Raw genomic sequence first — 20,701 nt, forward strand, 5'->3', positions numbered from 1 at the left:
CGGGCTGGGGGGGAGACTAGTTTGGAGGAAATGGTGCAGGGGCAGAATTATGTGAGACCTCGAAGGTGAAAACAAGGAGTGAAATTCTGGTTCTGCAGAAATCAGTATCAAAACTCCTTTTACTTCAGTAGGGCAATGATTTTTCCCAAGATTTAATTTAACATAATGGAGAAAAGGGAGGCAGCGGAAACCTTCAGCAAGGGGGCAACATGTTAATTCACTCTGGCTACCAACTTTACATTGCAACTAGAATGGTCCTCTGTCTGAGGCTCTCAGGTTTCACCCCTATGATGAACTATAATGCTGTGCCACCTAAACACACAATAGTTACAGTGTAAAAACTCTCCTTCCCTGGGCTACTAAGGGTATCATTCACATATACTTTCCGTGCTATTTGTTTGTTTTTCTCATGTGTGGATGGTGAAGCTACAGAAATCAATTTCATTTTTTATTTGTGGCCTGTTTCACTTATGATTTCTCATAGGCTAGCACAATTTGTAATTCAGGATCATTTATTAATCCCTCCCAAGTTTTCATAGAATATTTTTTCCAATGTATAGTAAACATGCCCTCCCTACCATGCTCTATTTATGTGTTTATTAAAAATTAAATCTAGATTCAGGCCATTAATTTTTTAACCTTTGAACAGGTCTAAAACTTCCTTTCAGCTCCAAACAGCTTTACATTTGTGAGGTGAAGCCAGTACTTTAATATTATTGTAACAAAGCCATTTGAATTATACATGCATTTCCAGTCAGTTGGATCCTTCCTTTTTGCTGAATACCGAAAATTCTTTTCTTGCCCTTGCTGTTGTCTTTGGCTGTAGAAATTGTACTTTCCATTTTCGCAGAAACTGTAGGGGCATTACAAATGCATATGTAATTTTTGAGTAGATATTTTGGTTTCTTATGCAACAGCTGCACTAATTCATATTACTGGAAGCTAATAGTTTTAAAATTATTTAGAATTAGCACTGTACGTTTACAAGTCATCTAGGTGCTTACCTACATGCCCTGCTTTCTCAATTGGATATGACATTCTACTTCATTTTCTGTAACGAAGTGCTACTGTAAATTGTTATAAATCTGCCCTGTTCTACCTCAGAGGTGGCATTTCAATGTGGTGGATAAAGCAATACCTATACAAACTGTATGAAATTTCTCAGGGATCCTAAAGATGATAGACAGCAGGAAGTTATTTTAAACCTTCCTGGACAAATTGTTTTCCTCTCAGTTATGGACAAAATCCTGATTTCAGTAGGAGTTTGCCAAGTCAGGACCCTTGGAATTGGCTCTCTAATAAGACATTTATAATACTTTACATTTTCAGACTATATTATGAACATCAACTAACCCTGACACCACTCCTATCAGGTACTTAAATGGCTATGTTCCCATTTCACAGATTAGAAAATGGAGACACACAATCTTTCAGTTATTTGGCCAAGGATCAGGGCCAGTTCTACCATTAAGGCAAACTAGGCGGTTGCCTAGGGCACCAAGATTTGGGGGCACCAAAAAGAAGTGTCTCTAATATTTTTTTACAGTGGTTCTTCCCTGAGCGCGTGGTTGCTGATCCACTTCTCCCGCCTCCCAGGCTTGCAGCGCCAATCAGCTGTTTGGTGCCGCAAGTCTGGGAGGGGAGAAGAATTAGAGCGGGGGCGGTGTGCCCAGGGAGGACGCGGAGCAGAGGTGAGCTGAGATGGGGAGTTGCTGCACAGCTCCCGGGGCGGGAGCTGCCCTTGGGGTGTAGCCTCAGGGCAGGGGGGGAGCTGCTGAGAGGGGGAGTTGCCTCAGAGCAGAGGGGCGGCGGGGAGCTGCCGCAGGGCTGGGGGGGGGGTGAGGCACAAGGTAGAAGTTTCGCCTACGGTGCAAAACTTCCTTGCACCGGCCCTGCCAAGGATACACAATGGGTAAGTGGCAGAGCATGGGTTACACATGAGAAATCCTGGCTCTCAGCCTTGTGTTCAGAGGCCACAATTGTTCAGATGTTACAGCCATGATCATAAGCAACAAAGTAACTTGGCAAGCACTTTCTGAGAGACTTACTAACCCATGGGAGCAGGGATCTGTTTTGTTCCACAGGCTTGATCCTGAAAGGGGCTAAGCACTTTCACCCAGTGTCACTCCAAATGAGGCCCATGATGATCTGTGACCTTCCCTGTCTAACAAATACCAAAAATAATACTTAGATATGGGTTATAAATGTCCCCACTCCCTCCCTCCCTTACACACAAAGTGAATATAATGTTTAGGTAATGAATTTCTTACACTGTTTAGTGTTCCTGACTTTTTATAGGCAGCATTTATCTGCCATAGGTACATATTTGAACCTGCCCAGGAGGCCTATAATTAGTCACCCGTGTAATCAATGGTTGACACTTGCATTGTTATCCAAAGTGTATGTGCCTTTGAAATCATTCTGTATATGCCACTTCTTTCCTTAGCTATTTCTCTCTACCACTTCTAATACTACAGTTTGTCATCCTCTCGCTCTTATTTACACAATAAATAGACATTACATTTAACTTGGCAATAAACAGACACGAAGGGACAATAAGATTTTACGGTGTCCAGGCTCTTGGGTGGCATTCCTACCTCTGCCACTATCCTACTGTGACTCTGATTCTAAGCAGTGAGGCACCGAGCATGTCTTGATTGATGCTGAGCACCCACAACTCCTGTGATTTGAAAGGGAGATGAGGGCACTCAGTGCCTTGCAAAATCAGGCCCTGTGTGTCTTAGGAAAAGTCACTTATGTGGGAATTTTCAGAAGTTTGTGTGTGCATAAGTGGCCTGCTGTGTGCTCCAACTGAGGCTCAGCTCATGTTTAGGCACTTATGATTTTCAGAACAACTTGTTAGTCATGCCCCAGTCTCTTGAGAAATATGGGGACTGAGTGCTCCCAGAGGGCATGTCTGGAGCATGGTTGAGGGGCAGGCCACTCAATCAGAATTTTCAAAACTGCTAATAGGGCCCCATGTGCTCCACCAGATGCTGCTGATCTAGTAAACCAGCCTTGACTGACACACAACCAAACACTGTTGCTTGGCAGAGAGGTCTTGAAGAGGGATTTAGAAGAGTTGGGTAGTGGCATTACAATTTAGAAAGGTTGTGTGAGAAGCTGAAGAGGCAGGAATTGTTGCCAGAGTGGAGGAGTGAACATGAAAAGAGAGGAGATGACAGGCAGGGAAAGGAAAGGTTGTGGTTGTGTAGGGGAGAACGTTTTATCAGCTCCGAAAGCATTCCGAGACTTCAGATGGGTATTTTGTCAGTAAAAAGTGCAGTGTTCCTATCCAAAATGAGTAGAGATGGAATTCCAACCGTTCCCTTTTTTTGGCTGAAATTCCTAGAATGTCAGTTACTAGTAAACAACACTAATATTAACTTCCTCATTGTCATCTGTAGATCTCAGAAAGCTTTACAAATGAAGGGATGTAGCAATATCCCAGTTTTACAGATGAGGAAGCTGAGGCCCAAAGAAGTGATGTAACTTGCTCATACTTTCTCAGCAAACTAGATCAAGTTGCTTGGATTTTACTAGATTTATTAATGTTGTAAATAGATATGCATGGGTGGAAGGAATAAATGAAGGTTAATTAAGTTACAGGACAAAGAAAGGCACTAATGGTCCATACATTAAAATCTGAAAGTATTGCTAGTTTCAGGGAAAGTTAAGAATAACCATCTCCAGTACTATGTTTTAAAATACTGTGCAAATCATTATATGATGATTTTTATATTTCTTTTATGCTTGACAGACTATTTTATCTCAGAATCCATGCCTAATAGTAGCAGGCTTCCCCTTCCCCATACAGCATTTTGGGGCTTGATTAATCATTGTACCCATCCGTTTTAGCTGAGGACTAATTTAAAGAAAGTGTGGGGAGGAGGGAGGGTTATTTATTCCCAAAACTTTTTTTTACATTAGCAGGCTCATGGAAACCAGACTGGTTCCATTTTCTTTTCAGCCTTAAACCAAAGCCCATAAAAGTTTGAGGATCCCAGTGAAAAACTATAGAAACATATTTGTTTTTAATGGGATGATGATAAAAATCAAGTGATTACCATAGTGAAGAAAACTGTTTCCAGATGAGGTGGAAAATATGGAATATAGCTTATCTGAGAGGGAGGAAAAGTAGGGGCTGGGGTGGTGGTGGGAAGGTAGAGACAAGGGCTGTGAGACAGGCTATAAAAAAGGGACATACTCACTTTTCAAGGACACATGAGTACCTATGTGATTCATCTCCTCGTATTGCCAAAATAGGGAAAGAACAAGTTAAAGAATATTTAGATAAGATAGATGTATTCAAGTCAGCAGGGCCTGATTTAAATGCATCCTAGAGTACTTCAGAAACTAGCTGAAGCAATCTCAGAACTATTAGCAAATGTCTTCAAGAACGCATGGAGACTGGGTGAGGTCCCAGAGGACTGGAGAAAGGCAAACAGTACCTATCTTTAAAAAGGGGAACAAAGAGTATTATAGACCAGTCAGCCTAACTTTGATACCTGGAAAGATTCTGATACAAATTATAAAACAATCTATTTATAAGCACTTAGAGGATAATAGGGTTATAAGGAATAGCTGGAATGGAGCTGTTGAACCAATCATGCCAAGCCAACGTAATTTTCATCTTTGATAGAACTACTTGTCTGGTGGATGGGGGTGGCGGTGTGGGAGAGAGGGAGCGGTAGATGTGATCTATAAAATAAAAGAAATGTAGGGCTAGAAGAGACCTGGAAAGGTCAAGTCCAGTCCCCTGCACCAAGTAAACCTAGACCATCCCTGACAGGTGTTTTGGAGGCTTTTAAAGAAAAGGTTGGACCATGGTGGGGATTCCACAACTTCCCTTGGAAGCCTGTTCCAGAGCTTAATTACCTTTCTAGTTAGAAAGTTTTTCCTAGTATCTTGATTTTTAGTAAGGCTTTTTAAAACTATTTTCTTACTGTTGTTCATAGAATCACCACTGAAGCATAAATCTGAACTGTAGTTCCTAATTGAGATCTAGATCATACCCCACCACGGAAATACCTGCATCATCATCATCATCATCACTCCCATAACCACATTGGTCTGCACAGGGACCAGAAAACTCTGCAAGCTTCCCTTTCCAGAATTTCCTTTAAATGCTTCTGGTGGGGAAAGAAGGGTGGTACCAAAAAAAAAAAAAGTAATATTTAGCCTACCAATCTTATGGACCCCTGAGATTTGCACAAGTCTGTTAGGGGTACAGAGTCCTATTTACAGAGATGGAGCTCAGTGTATGTTCTAGGCTTTCTATGGTTATGTCCCTGCTTCTTAGCAGTATGGCTACTATCCTCATGCGAATTTGTTGTTGGAAAGTTGTACATGCAGAGTGGGCTCCACACGTTGGCCCAAATCCTGCTCAGGACCATTGAACCATAGAATCATAGAAATGTAGGGCTGGAAGGGACCTTGAGAAGTCATCAAGTCCAGCCCCCTGTGCTAAGGCAGGACCAAGTAAACCTAGAACATCTCTTAAAGGTGTTTGTCCAACCTGTTCTTTAAAGCCTTCAATGATGGGGATTCCACAACCTCCCTTAGAAGCCTATTTGGAGCTTAACTATCCTTATAGTTAGAAAGCTTTTAATATCTAACCTAAATTTCCTTTGCTGCAGATTAAACCTATTACTTCGTGTCATATCTTGAGTGGACACGGTGAACAAGTGATCACCATCCTCTTTATAACAACCCTTAACATAACTGAATACTGTTATTGGGGTCCCCCTCAGTTGTCTTTTCGCAAGACTAAATGTGTCCAGGTTTTTTAACCTTTCCTCATAGGTCAGGTTTTTAAAAGATGTCTTCATTTTTGTTGCTCTACTTTGGATTCTCTCCAGTTTATCCACATCTTTCCTAATGTATAGAGCCCAAAACTGGACATAGTATTGCTGCTGAGACCTCACCAGTACTGAACAGAATATGACAATTACCTTCTGTGTCTTACTTATGACACTTCTGTTGTTATAGTACAACCCAGAATGATATTAGCCTTTTTCACAGCTGCATCATGTTGTTAACTCATGCTCAATTTGTGACCCAATATAACCCCCAGATCATTTCTAAGCAGTACTATCACTTGGCCGATTACTCACCATTTTGTAGAATGTATTTCGTTTTCCTTCCTAAGTGAAGTACTTTGCACTTGTCCTTATTTAATTTCATCTAGTTGATTTCAGACAAATTCTCTAATTTATGAAGGTCAGTTTGAATTCTAATCCTGTCCTCCAAAGTGCTTGCAACCAGCTTCTTGTCATCTGCAAAGTTTTTATAAGAATACTTTCACTCCATTATCCAAGTCATTAATGAAAATATTGAATAGTGCCAGATCCAGGACTATTCCACTCCATATGTCACCGCAATGTGATAGCGACCCATTGATAACTGTTCCTTGAGTATGGTCTTTCAAACCGTTGTGCTTGTGCATCCACCTTAAAGTAACGTAATCTAGACCACATTTCCCTAGTTTGCTTATGAGAATGTTGTGGGACAGTGTTTATAAGCCTTTTAAAAATAAAGATCTTACGTCTGCTGCTTCCCTCTTATCCACTAGGTCAGTAACATGGTGAAAGAAGAAATTATGTTGGTTTGGCATCAGGTGTTCTTTACAAATCCATGCTGGCTGTGCCTTATAACTTTGCTAACCTCAGGTGCTTACAAATGGATTGTTTAAAAATTCATCCTAATATTTTTCCACATATTTAAGTTTTTGACTGGTCTATAATTATCCAGGACTTCTTTGTTCCCCCCTTTAAAAGATAGGTACTATGTCTGCCCTTCTCCAGCCCTCTGGGATCCCACCCATATTCTCGACGATAATTGCTCATGGTTCTGCAATTGTTTCAGCTAGTTCTTAAGTACCCTGGGATGAATTTAGTCAGACTTGAATATACTGCTGACTTGAATATACAGTCGAACCTTGGAATTACAAACTGACCGCTCAACTATACACCTCATTTGGAACTGGAAGTATGCAATCAGGCAGCAGCAGAGAGAGAGAGAAACACACACACACACACACACAAAGCGACAGTACAGTACTGTGTTAAAAGCAAAGTACTAAAAAAGAGGAGGAGCAGTATTTTTCTTCTGCATAATAAAGTTTCAAAGCTATATTAAGTCATGCTCAGCTGTAAACTTTTGAAAGAACTATAATGTTTTGTTCAGAGTTATGAACAACCTCCCGCTCGCAGCTTGCTCCTTTCTGTCCCCTCCCCACAAACCCCCCTGCCTATGCCTCTTCACCCCCTCCCTTAAGGCCCCCCCATCTGCCACTTGTGCCTCTACACCCTCTCTGCCCCTCTCCATCCCTTGTCTCCTCCACCTCCCGCATCCCCTCCGCCCTCCAACTTGTGCCTCTCCGCCATCTCCCCCAGAGAGATGAGAGTGAATGGCAGGATGGGAGTGAGGGACTCGGGGGAAGAGGCAGAGAGGGAACGGGGCCTCGGGGTGGAGCATGGGCATGGCCATGGTCTGGGTGCTGGTGGCTCCCCACTTTCTTGGGATATTCCGGCAGCAGCTCTCCAAAGGTGGCGGTCCAGCACACCTCCAAAGAGAGGTGTGCTGCATCTGATATTTCTTGCCCCATTTGGGGAGGTTTAGCTGCCCATAGTCTCTTATATCCTCTGCCCATGCTTCCAGAGGTAACCCAGACTGTGGGTTGGATCTCAATAAGGTTTGCTATAATTTTACAGAAGTCAGTAAGATTGAGACTTGTGGGGGAGGGAATGACACACACACCCCACCAAGGAGGGGAGGGAATGACACACACACACCCCACCCCACCCCATAAAGGAGGAACCACAGACTGGAGGCCAAATATTTTCAGGAGGTGCACTGCGTCATTGCGCCAAAGACATGTGTGAGCCTAACGGCTACGCTAATTGTCAAGTTTTCTTTTCTTTCTTCTTTGAAGTTGTGTCTGTGCTCAGTAGTAGCTCTGATGCTGAAACAACTGGTTACGTAATACAACTAAATGTTTTATTTAATTGTTAATATAATATCCAAGGCAAGACTATATGAAAGCAGAAGATCTCCGACTGTCAGAAGTCCCAATCTCTGTATTTATTTTGTAAGGTGTTGTATATATTTTGAGGTTTAGGCCCTTTGTTATGGTCTTCAGTGTAAAGGAAAATAACAAATCTTTAGTTAGTGATGTTAGTCTAGTTAGGGTGTATTGTAATGGCTGTGCTGTAATAGGTTATCTTTTGTAGTGTTGTTCATAAAAAGGAATTTGAAATCATTGTGTGTGTGCACGTGCGGGCATAATTATATTATGGTAAATTATCTTCTTAGGTACTCGATTCCTAAGAAGAGAAACGAAATGAATCCTCCTGTTATAATTTCTACTTTTAGTATGCGATACCTATAGAAAATCTGTCTGCGGTTTCTTGCACAGATCGGAATTCATGGTCTGTGCAAATACTTTATCAGAGAAATTCTGTAGCACAGAATTGGTGAGTAAATTGACTTGCCTCCCTTATACATAGGTAACATTCAGAATGCATATGCATTTCAAGGGCAGTCGCTCCCTTGGTGTCTCAGGGGTTGCCATCTTAATATCCTCACAGAAGTCTCATAGGCCCAGATCTTCAAAGATACAGTATTTAGGCTCCTAATTTCCATTTATTTCAATTTATTTCAGTGGAAGTTAGGAACCTAAACAGAGAGGCCAGGGGGTGCTTGACCCCTGCCCTGCCCCACTCCACCCCTTCCCACAAGCCCTGTGCCTTCTTGCCCCCTTCTCTGCTTCTTCTTGCCCCTGCACCTCCCCCTCTCCCCAGTGCCTCCTCCACTCCACTGATGAGCTGATTGTGGAGGGTAGGAGGTGCTGGGAGGAGCTGCAGATTAGTGGGGCACACTGGTGGTTGGGAGGGGAGGGGGGTGAGCTGATCCCCAGGGCTGCCAGGTTGGCATATAAAGGCCTCTGAGGATCTGGGCCCTGCCATCCACATCCATAAACCCAGGCCTGTTTGGACAGTCAAATCCACAGCATGGCAGGGAAGTTTGAGTCTGAGTGTGTCAGTTTGCTGAGTGGAAAGAAAGGCAACACTTTTCTCTCCCCTCCTTCACAGTGCTCATAGAAATCTATCTCCTGGCAGTACCAGGGTCTCATTTTTTATATTGAGGCTGCATTGCCAACTCTTGTGATTTGAGGGGGAATCTTGTGGTGCTGGGTGATTTTCCTAAAGCCCCATCTTCTGGAGTCAGGAGATGACGTGAGACTCACAGCTTCCATGAAAGTGTGGAGCTCTGATGGTTGTGGATCAAAGCAGGAAACTCTGACCCCCAAAGGCCCTCAAAGGCAAATATAAACAGCCCGGAGTATTGTTTCTGACAAGTCTATTGTTCTGTTTTAAGACAGGCTCATGATTGCTGGTGGCGGGTCTGGCTCGGTGTTTCAGCACTTGGGTGTGCGAGCTCAGCGTGTGGCAGCCTGGCTCAGGAGCTCGGCGCTGTCCCTTTAAGCGGTGAAGGGGGAAGACCACGTTTGACACAAGTGACCCGGAAGTGACCCCTAGGAAGAGGTCGGAGGTCAGGGGTGATCTCGGGGAAGATGGCGGCGGCCCGGCATGTCTCCCACACCTCGCGGCGGCCCGGCCGCTCTCACAGGGCCCGCGGCTCCATGAGGGGCTGAGCCTCCGGCTGCGAGGGTGTGAAGGGGTTGGGGGCGGGGAGCCCGGGGCTGCGGCCTCCTCCCGCTGCTGCGGCTCAGGTAAGGGGACACCCCGCCTCGAGCTGTGGGAATGGGGCGGGGGTCGGTGCTGCGGGGCTCTCAGGGCGGCACCACTTCGCGGGGTCCCGCTGCTGCGTGTCCGGCATGTCCGCTCTGCCCCCTGTCCCGTGACACTGACACTGCTAGAGGGAGACCCCCGCCCCCGGATACTCGTCTTCCAGCACCCCCCTGGAGTCCTCTGCCACGCTCTTGGCGTGCACCCGAGTGACTCACGGGGGTGGCCCTGTGGAGACAGCGCTCTGGAGCTGTGCTCCATGCGGGGATGCTTGATCTGGAAAGTTTTATTATTTATTCCCTGCTGGTTTATTTTTCACGTTTTGCGCACCCTGGCTATTTATAATAAGCTCTTAAAGGTATTTGGATTTCATACTGAATCTCAGTCGTATGTTGATTTTTTTTGTGGCTTTTGCAAATTTGGTAGAATAAGGGGCTGGTACTTTCTGTGTTTTGTACAGCAGTGAGCAAAGGGTCTGTGATAAGCAGACAGACTTTAGCATCAGTGAGTGTATTTCCGGGTAGGTGTCCAACTGCTCAGTTTATTTGCTTCCTTTGTGTTTTAGTCACATGTCCTATCGTCCAGATTTCCCCTTGTAGTTGATTTTTTTTATCCTCTTAGTTTTGGTTTATTAATTTATAATTACTGTCAACTTAATCTTCTTATCTGCAGACATATTTTCCTTTAGGCACATTCTTTTTAGGAAGGCTGCAACCTACAAAGACGCCACAGGAAGAAATGTTGAAGGAGAGAGAGATTGAAATTAAATGAGGATACAGTCTATATTTACGAAATTAAAAAAATAAAAAACTTTTGGTTTTTAATATTCTTATTTCTGACTGTAGTTTAAAGTAATAAACTGAAGTTTTAAGTTTATAATCTTTTTATAGCATCTGTGCTTCCAAATGAATTAAAAGCACTTACTGTGATTTACAGTGTATATAGAGAGGTAAGTTATAGTTTCCCATGTTTGTGTTGCCTTACACATACCAACAGGGAAGAGAAAAATGTCTCAAGAACTATGATGGTTATTCATTTAATTCTGCTCACTTGCGAAATCTCCATTGACCGTTTTTGTGTGGGGGTGGGTGGAGTGCTGATCAGGTACCAAAATAAGTAAGGCATTTAAAACAGCAACTTCTATTAAACACACAAAAACTGTTTAAAATGTTGTTAAGGTTGTGAAGTCAAGCACTCAGAAGTTAGGAAATGCCAGGATTAATGTGCAACTTTAATTCAGCCCCCATGTGCATATGCATTATGATACATTTTTAATTACATTATCACGTACTATTTTTTCCACAGGAACCCTGCCCTATTCAGTGCACAGGATGGAATGTACTTATTCAGTGAGCAGCTGCTGAATATTTTGTTTTAACCTCACGGTTCAGTGTGTGGCCTGAAGCCTTATTCACTACATTTCATCCAAACCCTGCTCTGAAGACGCAATTAATTAACGCATCGGCTTTTCTGTGGTGTTTATCACTGTAGTATCTGAGTGATTCATGAACATTAATGAATTCATCATCACAACTCCTCTGTGAGGATGGGGTAATATTATTCCTGTTTTACAGATGGGGAGCTGAGGCACAGAGATTAAAGTGAAAATTTTCCACTACTTTTGAGTATCCGATTTGAGATACCCAGGACTTGACTTTTTCCTAATACTGAGTATTATTAATGTTCAAAGCACACCACTAATTAACTTCAGTTGCTTCTGTGAGTGCTCAGTACTTCTGCAAATCAGACGCTAGCGTCTCATGTCAGGCATCCAGAAAATGAGTTACACAATTAGTGACTACCTATGAAAAGTTTGGTTTGAATAACTTGCCCATCATCACATAGGAACTCTATCACAGGAAGGGATAGAATCTAGTTCTCCAGTGCATTATTCAGTTGCCTGACCTTTGAGACTATCCTTTCTGTTCCTGCAATCTCCTGCCTCATTCACTGCAAACCTTCCAACACGTCATATTTGCACCTTAGCTGTGGCCCCACGAAGTTGTGGGAACTCCTTGTCAGACTTCTCCTGGCACTAACCAAGATGGTCATCCATTACTCCAGGCAGAGGAAACTTGGACGGCGAGAGGGTGGATAATCTGTGACTGCAGAGCTTGTTTCTGCTCACGTCTCCAAGCAGAATTTGTCTGGGCAATGTCCACTGACTTCTTGAATGCCTTTGAGAGGCAGTGGGAACAGTCTGGGCTTCTCTGCTCAGTGTCCCCTTCGGGATGCCTGATTTTTATAGTATAACTTTCAGTCCTGATCCGATTTTTTTCTCTTGTTGTCCCAAGAAATGAACTGTGGTCTGGGCACAGTTGTTCCTCCCTCTTAATTGAGGGGGCAGGCCTTTACTTATGGTTGGGCCTAGATCTACCTGCTTCAGTGGAACAAATAATACACGGGTCTGTAGTGAAGGAGACTGATTTATCCCCACAGCAGGTCCATCCTGTGCACTGAGTAAGGTAAGGGTCCTGTGGGGGGCAGTAAATATGTGATCAGGTAATTAAAAATTCCCCCACCTCTGTTCCCCTATGCTGGTTCCTAGTCCAATGCATCCCCATCTCTGGTTCCTAGTCTGTGTTCCTTCCACCCCTATTCCTCTCACAGCTCTTAGTCCCAGCCTCTTCTTGATTTCCATTTCCATCCCTTGTCCCCCCCTCCTTTACAGAGTCCTTACCTAGCTAGTTCCTGTTTCTCTCCCCACCCCCAGTCTTAAGATACTTCTTTTCCCAATCTGATATCACCTTCCCCTGATCTGACTCTTATGTGTTCTATATTCAACTCAGTGATTTGCTTCTTCCTTGGACACTGTGGGTTGGGGGCCAGGTGATAGGAAAGTGAGCATCAGTTCCACTGCCCAGCTCCCTCCTGGTCCAGGAAAGTCCAGCATTAGCCCTGGGCTGAAGACGACGTAGTCAGTTACTGTGTAGGGATGGTGCATGCACAGTCTGCTCAGTGTTAGGAGCTGAGAGAAGCTTGAGGTGCTCACTGAGGATGATATTTTTAGAGATTTTGCCTGCTAAAATCAAAGTCCTGCTGATGACTTGTGGTTGTGTGTATGCAGTGGAGAGGTAGAACTCATAACATCCCAGTTGCAGCCTTAAATGCAGAACCATGGCATTGGGTCCATAATGTGTTTTAGTTTGTCTTCTAAATGTTTTGGCAGGTCTTGAAAAGTCTGCACACCAGCGATGGTGTGGGAAAGTTTGAGAATAAGCCATCAGTGGAAAACAAGTTTCTAGCCCTAAGGATTGTAAATAAAATATTCCAGAGGTGACCAGATTCATTGTTGTGTGTCTGGATATGCAGCCATTGCTCACAGTTCTCTCATGGAACCTAAGAGTAAAAACTCATTCATCCTGCACATGCTTAATATTTTTTTGGGATAGGGAGAATCTTTTTTTCTACATTATATAAAAAAGCAAAAAAGGCCACAATCTCTCTTCTGTCAGGGCAAATTGAACTCTTTAGAGCTGCAGGAGAACCTACAGTGGAACCTCAGAGTTATGAATACCAGAATTACAAACTGACCGATCAACCATACACCTCATTTGGAACTGGAGGTACACAGTCAGGTAGCAGCAGAGACCAAAAAAAAAAGAAAAAAAGTGAGTACTGTTAAACAGGACTTTGGAGCTGTGTTCCAGCTCCAGGCAAAAACTTGCAGCTCCACTGCTCCAGAGCTACTCCACGCTCCTGCTCTGGGGTCCGCTCCAGAGCCCTGCTGTTAAACATGAACTACTAAAAAAATAAAGGGAAAGCTTAAAAAAAAAAAAAAAAGACAAAGTAAGGAAACTGTTTCTGTGCTCGTTTCATTTAAATTAAGTTGGCTAAAAGCAGTATTTTCCTTCTGCATACTAAAATTTCAAAGCTGTGTTAAGTCAGTGTGCAGCTGTAAATTTTAGAAAGAGCAACCATAACGTTTTGTTCAGAGTTACGAACGTTTCAGAGTTATGAGCAACAACAGAGTTATGAACAATCTCCTTTGCCGAGGTGTTCGTAAATCTGAAGTTCTGCTGTCTACGCACTTATTTCCTATTCTCTCCTGAATGCCATGTGAAGCGAGCCAGCAAGACTGAAGACACAATAGACTTGTGGGGCATTATGGAATGCTTGGGTAGCTTGTTGCATATTACTTGTAAAATGAGAAGAAATCTTCTTAGGACCTTCCCAAAGTCAGCTTCCTCTGACTTCTCCAAACAGGAGAGGCTGTCTTGGAGCACAGGTTTGTGTATCCCAGCTCTGTGTGACTGAGTGGGTGTTGTGGTGTGTGCAAAGGTGATGAAAAAGAAAAAACACTTGAGATTAAAATTCTTGGGTTTCTGTAAAAGCAGCAAAGAATCCTGTGGCACCTTATAGACTAACAGACGTTTTGGAGCATGAGCTTTCGTGGGTGAATACCCACTTCCTCAGTGCTCCAAAACGTCTGTTAGTCTATAAGGTGCCACAGGATTCTTTGCTGCTTTTACAGATCCAGACTAACACGGCTACCCCTCTGATACTTGGGTTTCTGTGTATTTAAAACAAAATTTACAAAACCTTTAGATTTTGCCCACCTCTGCTAGTGAACCTAACACTTTGTCTTTGCACTACCGCATGAGAACATGGAGTGAAACTAGCCATAAATAGGTGGTCTAGTTTTACTACTCAAACCAAGTGAAATGTGAAAAGCCAGCAAACAGCATCAATAGTAAATAGGGCCAAGATATGTTTTTAAACCTGGATGCCCATTAAGCTCTTAAATAGAGCTATGTGAAATTTGTTACAGTTTATTTGTTGAAAAATGCATATTTTTAATTAATCAAAACTGTTTTGCAGATTTGACATGAATTCGCTGTATAGATTTGGCCAGATTTTTTTTTTTTAGGCTAGAATCACAGGGGGAAGTAGGCACCATTTACAGATGAACTCAGTAAGAGGAGCTGCTCGCTACCTCTGAAAATTGGACCCAAACTGCCTTATATCTCTGCACTCTGCAAAACTTAATTTACACCTTTCAGTGCCTCCTGTGACTTAAGAATTATTTCCATTCTGTTACCTTATGAAACTGGTGGTGATAAATTGCAAATTTCTCTGTAATAGGTGTGGCTTTGGCTGGCTTCGTAAGAAATTTAAGTAGCTTTTGGAATCTGATTTTGTAAAGTGTTAGTATTTAGATCCGAAAATTGAGTCATTAGTTTGGGAAGTTGAATTTATAAACTATGTTTTGTTAGTTATGGGCAACAAATCAATCAGTACATGCTGCCTCTGCTTTATTTGTTTTAACTAAAGTATTTGATAGCTGATCTGCTAATCCAAAGGCTACAAGATTGAGTTACAAGTTCAAGAGTATCTGAAAGAACAGAGGATAAGTGTAAATCTCATGTGGTCTGGCTTTCTGCTTGGTAATAAAGCAGTTCCTCGACGATACATTTTGGAGACTCTGTTTTATTTATATATATGCGCTCTCTCTCTCTCTCTCTCTCTCTCTCTTTTTTAGGCTGTCATCTTAACAACACCTAGCTTTAGTTACAGCAGGGGACGGCAACCTTTCAGAAGTGGGCTGCTGAGTCTTCATTTATTCACTCTAGTTTAAGGTTTCGCGTGCCAGTAATATATTTTAACATTTTTAGAAGGTCTCTTTCTATAAGTCTATAATATATAACTAAACTATTGTTGTATGTAAAGTAAATAAGGTTTTTAAAATGTTTAAGAAGGTTAATTTAAAATTAAATTAAAATGCAGAGAGAGACCCCTGGACCAGTGGCCAGGACCCAGCAGTGTGAGTGCCACTGAAAATCAGCTCGTGTGCCACCTTTGGAACGCTTGCCATAGGTTGCCTACCCCTGAGTTACAGTATACCGCTGATACTTGATTTATTCTTTTGGCTCCCTTTATAAGAAACATAGGACTCTATGGTAAACCTTTAAGAAACTTCAGTGTGGTTTTGAGAATGTATAAAACTGCTTGCCCCATTTCATACATTAGAGTGTTTGGAAAACTTACATGCAAAGAAGCCTTTCTCCTGCAGTATACAGTAGCTAAATAATTCTACTCTGAGTTTGCTCTTTATATCAGCCATCTTGCAAAAAAATGAGATCTTATTTAACATCAGCAATAGCAGAGAAATGTGAAATTAAACCAATTCTATCCTACTTTAAACATTATCTAACAAATCTAATTAATCATTGCAACATTTACAGTTATAAGTGATGCAGCATCATTAAATTATGGTGGAACTGGATTTAGGGTTGGTCTATACTACACAGGTTGACATAAGGCAGCTTACTTTGACCTAATTGTGTCAGTGTCTACAGTACTGCCTTCTCCTGCCGATATAAGTGGCCTACTACACCGACATAACTGCAGCTCCAGAGGGGTAGGGCTTATGTTGGTGTAGAAGTGTCTGTGTAGACTCTGCATTACTTAGGCTGTTGGCTGTCTTGACAGTTTCATGGCAGGAGCCAGGGGGAGAAGTCCTTATACAGCTCAGAGTTATGAAATTGACAAGGCTGCCCAGCTCCCAGCTGGGAGCAGATGGAGGGGGGCAGCTGGACCCCACTCACTAAGGGCAAGTAGCCCTGGGTGGCTTCCCCCCTTCCAGACGGGAAATGTTCAGTGGGAGGCAGCACACCGGGAGTCTGTGGGGCAGTTGGGCTCCTGGCAGGGAGCTGCCAGCAGAGCTGAGAGACAAGGCTCTAAGCTCCCCATACTGCGCCTCTTAGGTCGGTGGAAGTGCTCCTGGTCAGGATGTTCACCACCTACCCAGGGAAGTTAGTGTGGACGTGCATCACTGCAGTAATTACTGTGGTGGTTGCAAGTCAACCTATATTAGTTTCTAGTGTAGACATACCCTTAGTCTCTTGACTTTTGTCTTGCATATTTCCAGCATCACTCTTGTTGCTTTTCAGTAACACTGCAAATACTCAGCCGCAGGCTCAACAGTATTAATTATAACTAAGGCTATGTTTTAGTCATGGGTATTTTTAGTAAAAGTCACGGACAGGTCATGGGCAATAAACAAAAATTCACGGCCCGTGACCTGTCTATGACTTTTACTATATACCCCTAACTGAAATTTGGGCCGGGAGCCACCGGTGCTTGGGAGGCAGGGGGCATCAGGAATGCTGAGGGTGTGTGGCCCAGGACCCCCACTGGTATTGGTGTGGGAAGGGACGGGCTTGCAGGCTTCCTACCCAGCTCCGACCAGAATGTACCTACAGCTCTTAGGAGGAGGTGCGGCCAGGGGAGCTCAGAGTGCTGCTCCCACCACAAATGACAGCTCCACAGCTCTCAGTGGCCAGGAACTGCAGCCAATGGAAGCTGCAGGAGCGGCGCCTATGGTTGGGTGCAGCGCACGGAGCCCCCTGGCTCCTCCACCTAGGAGCTGTAGGGGCATGCTGGTGGGAGCCAGGGACCCACCCCAGGTGAGCACCGCCCTGCAGCCCAATCCCCTCCCTGAGCCCACCTGCAGAAACCCAGACTGTTGCTGCTGCTGGCCCAGGGGCTGTCCAGCTTGGGCAGCCCCTGAGCCAGCCACATCAGTCGCTGCAGAAGTCATGCAGGTCATGGAAAGTAACGGAATGTTTAGATTGCCAGCTAGTTCCCATTATAAAATATTCTTTGAACTTTTTTTGAGAATCTTTGACACCATATTTGCAGCGGCATTTTGAAAGTTGGCATGAAGAAGCTTCTCTAGCCAGAGGGCTGCTTTTTCTTTGTCCCATGAAATTCTGTGTAGGTTTAGCTGAGTTGTAAACTGCTAATCTCTATTTCCTTCCTGTCAGTTACGTTCCTCAGGAAAATTTTGGCATATGCCAAAATAATTATTGAACATGAACGTTCTAAAGAGCTGGGACTATTCTGCTTCCAAAGCAGTAGCAGCAGTACTCACTTGACAGTTAATGAGGTTTTGGTATTTGTTTCTAAAGTTGTAAATATACCCACACGATTGATGATATCTGTACTTAAGGGTGCATACATTAGATTTAGTTGTCATACTGGTGATTTATGCTTTTTTGTAGCATTTATACTGGATGAGTCTTCAGTGAGTTTTGTGTGGTTTGAGTTAGTTTTTTATAATGAAAAAACTAAGTAAATTTCACACATCTTTTTTCCCACTTAAATGTTATTTTAGGAGAATTCTTGCTTGTTGCTGATTCAATACAAGCACAGTGGTAACCGAAGTTGAAATTTGCTGTGACTAGTCCTTCTGACACATTAAAAAATCCTCCTATGATGACACAGTCTCTGCAGAAGCACATTTATTATAGAATTGTTCAGCAATAAAATACTTAGAATTTGTTGATAATCAATTTATATTCTTGCGCTAGTAAAAATGATGACAAATGTTTATGCTTAACTGTAGAGGCCACAATTCAGAAATAGACAAAAAAGAAACAAAGGTGAATTTGCTGCTTGTGAAGGTGGGGCCTTAGATCTGTTGACTTAAAGCAGGTCCAACGTGGACAGGCTTCTCACAATCTTGCCTATCCTTCAGCTCTGTCAATTCCCTTTCAACACCCTTGCCAACCTTTTGAAAACACTGCAATTGTTATTTCTGCTTATGTTATGAACTTATCAGACAATCAGGGTTAGCTCTCGGATAGGTGACCTTCAAATAACATATAGACTTTGCAATAAGTAATACTGGTGATTCGGTACGTGGCACTCCTCCCTCTGTGGTGTTCTCCTATTATGAAATAGGGGGCAAAATGCTGCTGGAAATGCTGATTTTTTTTCCCCCTCTGACATTTAAAACAGGTCCTGGTTGCTTGAACTGACTAAAGAGTCCATGGCACCTTTTATAAGAATCAGAATGTTGGCGTTGGTGGTGTTTAACTAGAAAAATGGGAATAATTTTTGAGCCTTTTAAAAAATCCCATGAACCTGTATAGCCCTCTTTGCTATCCACCGTCTGTGAGAGAAGCATGGAACCGGCACAGCTCTGCACTATTGTCAATAGCATTGCAAGTATAGGGTGCATGATACTCTGGTATTGGTATAGCTGCAAGAGGAACCGCATCAGTGGGGAACATGACTTTTTCGCCGAGGACGGATTGCTGTGGGAAGTAGTGAAAATCAGTTCAAGGTAGTTGGTACTGTTCACAGAGCAGCTGCAGTGTTGGAGACCTGCCTCTGGGCCTGAAAAATGAGCACTGTCAGGTGGGATTGCATCATAATGCAGGTTTGGCCCAACAAGCAGTGGCTGCAGAACTTGCAAATGTGCAAGGGTACCTTGCTGGATTTGTGTGTCAAGCTCACCCTGGCCCTCCACCTCATGGATACCAGAATGAAAGCTGTACTGGCAGTGGAGATGTGCACTGTGAAAACTTGACCAGTAGCAATCTGGCATTGCAGTGGGAAATCATTCTGGAGTTGGAAAATCTAATGTGGGGACCATTGTCATACAAGTGTACAAGGCCATTAATTGCCTTCTGCTACAGAGTACTGTGATTCTTGGCAAGATGCAGGACATAGTGGATGGATTAGCAGCAATAAGATTCCTGAATTGTGGGGGGAGCGATAGATGGCATGCATATCCCTCTTTTGTCGCCAGCCCACCTTGCCCTAGAGCAGATCAACAGAAAGAGCTACTTTTCTATGGTAATTCAAGCGTTGGTGGATCATCTGGGGTGCTTCACCGACATCAGTGTTGGCTGGTCAGTTGTATGACGTTCACATCTTTAAGAACACAGGACTAGTCAGAAAGCTGCAAGCAGGGACATTGTTTCCTAACTGGAAGATTACCATAGATGATGATGAAATGTCAGTAGTGATCCAGGCGGACCCAGCCTACCCCTTGCTCCCTGGATCATGAAGCCGTACACCAGCTACCTTCAGAAACACCAAGGAAAGATTCAACTACTGGCTCAGCTGGTGCAGAATGACAGTTGAATGTGCTTTTGGTAGATTAAAGGACAGTGAGGGTGTTTCCTAACAAGATTGGGTCCCTGAGAGAAGACTATCCCAATGGTTATAGCTGCCTGCTGTGTCCTGCATCATATCTGTGAAGCAAAGGGGGAAAAGTTGTTGCTGGGCTGGAGGTGGAGTGGCTGTCTGCTGAGTTTGAACAGCCAAGAGCTCAGCGTTGAACTATATGGCTGAGGGAGTCCTTGAAAGACCACTTTAACAATGAGCCACAGTAATGCATTGTGGTGGACTGTGCTCTATCTGGCTCTACAGTTTGGGGCCTGTTAAGAGTTGTGTGGTGCTTGGTTTACATCTGTGAAAATAAATGCCAATTAATCTATTAATTTTCTGATGCGTGCTGTAGTTTTTACAATTATTACACTGTTTGTCCCTGATCCTATGAGTTCTCTCCCACTGTACACTAATAAGTAAATGGATGATTACGGTACTGCTAGGTATTCTGCAGCGTATGTTATAAACAAAGAAAGATCAATTATTTTCCAAAGAATAGAATTTCATTGTCACAAAACCAATGCAAAGAAAAATCTGTGCAATTTAAAAGCAAATCCATTATTGTATTAAGTTTTTAGTGTAACAACAAGAGGTAAGAACGTTCATATCATTTTACCTACACATATACTGATCTGTGAAAGCCATAGCTGTTATATGTAAAGCTGTAGTTGTCCGTAATATCCTCCGGGGTGGAGCAGGGAGTAGGGATGTGTCCCCAATGCCACGTGGAATGTTAAGGGGAGTGTAGGAATGTGCTGCAATGGAATTTTCTGTGGATTGCAACGGAAGGCAAGCCAGTGATTTTTTTGAACCTACGTGTCCATAAGAGTCTGCAGCATCCATGTTTGCTGCCAGAGAAGCTTTATTATGACCTGATACATCTCCTTTTCCTGCTAGGGCTCTTGAGTGTTTTCTTGTCCACTCTTTCCTTCTCTAGGCTGTCTGCAATGTTCACCCTCCAGGCCTTTTACTCACAGTGGGATGCAGCAGTGGCTTGCAAGATCTCATTGAACATGCCATCCTAAGTTTTCTTCTTTCTCTTC

General features: G+C 43.2%; 1 protein-coding gene across 2 annotated transcripts in view; it reads left to right on the forward strand.

The window, feature by feature from the left end:
* Positions 1-9,565: 9,565 nt before the first annotated feature.
* Positions 9,566-20,701, forward strand: part of LCLAT1 (lysocardiolipin acyltransferase 1) — a 220,861-nt gene continuing 209,725 nt past the window's right edge. Inside the window, exons 1-2 of one of the 2 annotated variants that reach the window (XM_030557358.1) lie at positions 9,566-9,736; positions 11,058-11,090. The gene's annotated coding sequence lies outside the window, so the exon portion shown is untranslated. The remainder of the gene's footprint in view (positions 9,737-11,057; positions 11,091-20,701) is intronic. The other variant, XM_030557357.1, reaches the window with a different exon arrangement.

Source organism: Gopherus evgoodei, chromosome 3 (assembly GCF_007399415.2).
Source record: "Gopherus evgoodei ecotype Sinaloan lineage chromosome 3, rGopEvg1_v1.p, whole genome shotgun sequence".
NCBI lineage: Eukaryota > Metazoa > Chordata > Testudines > Testudinidae > Gopherus > Gopherus evgoodei.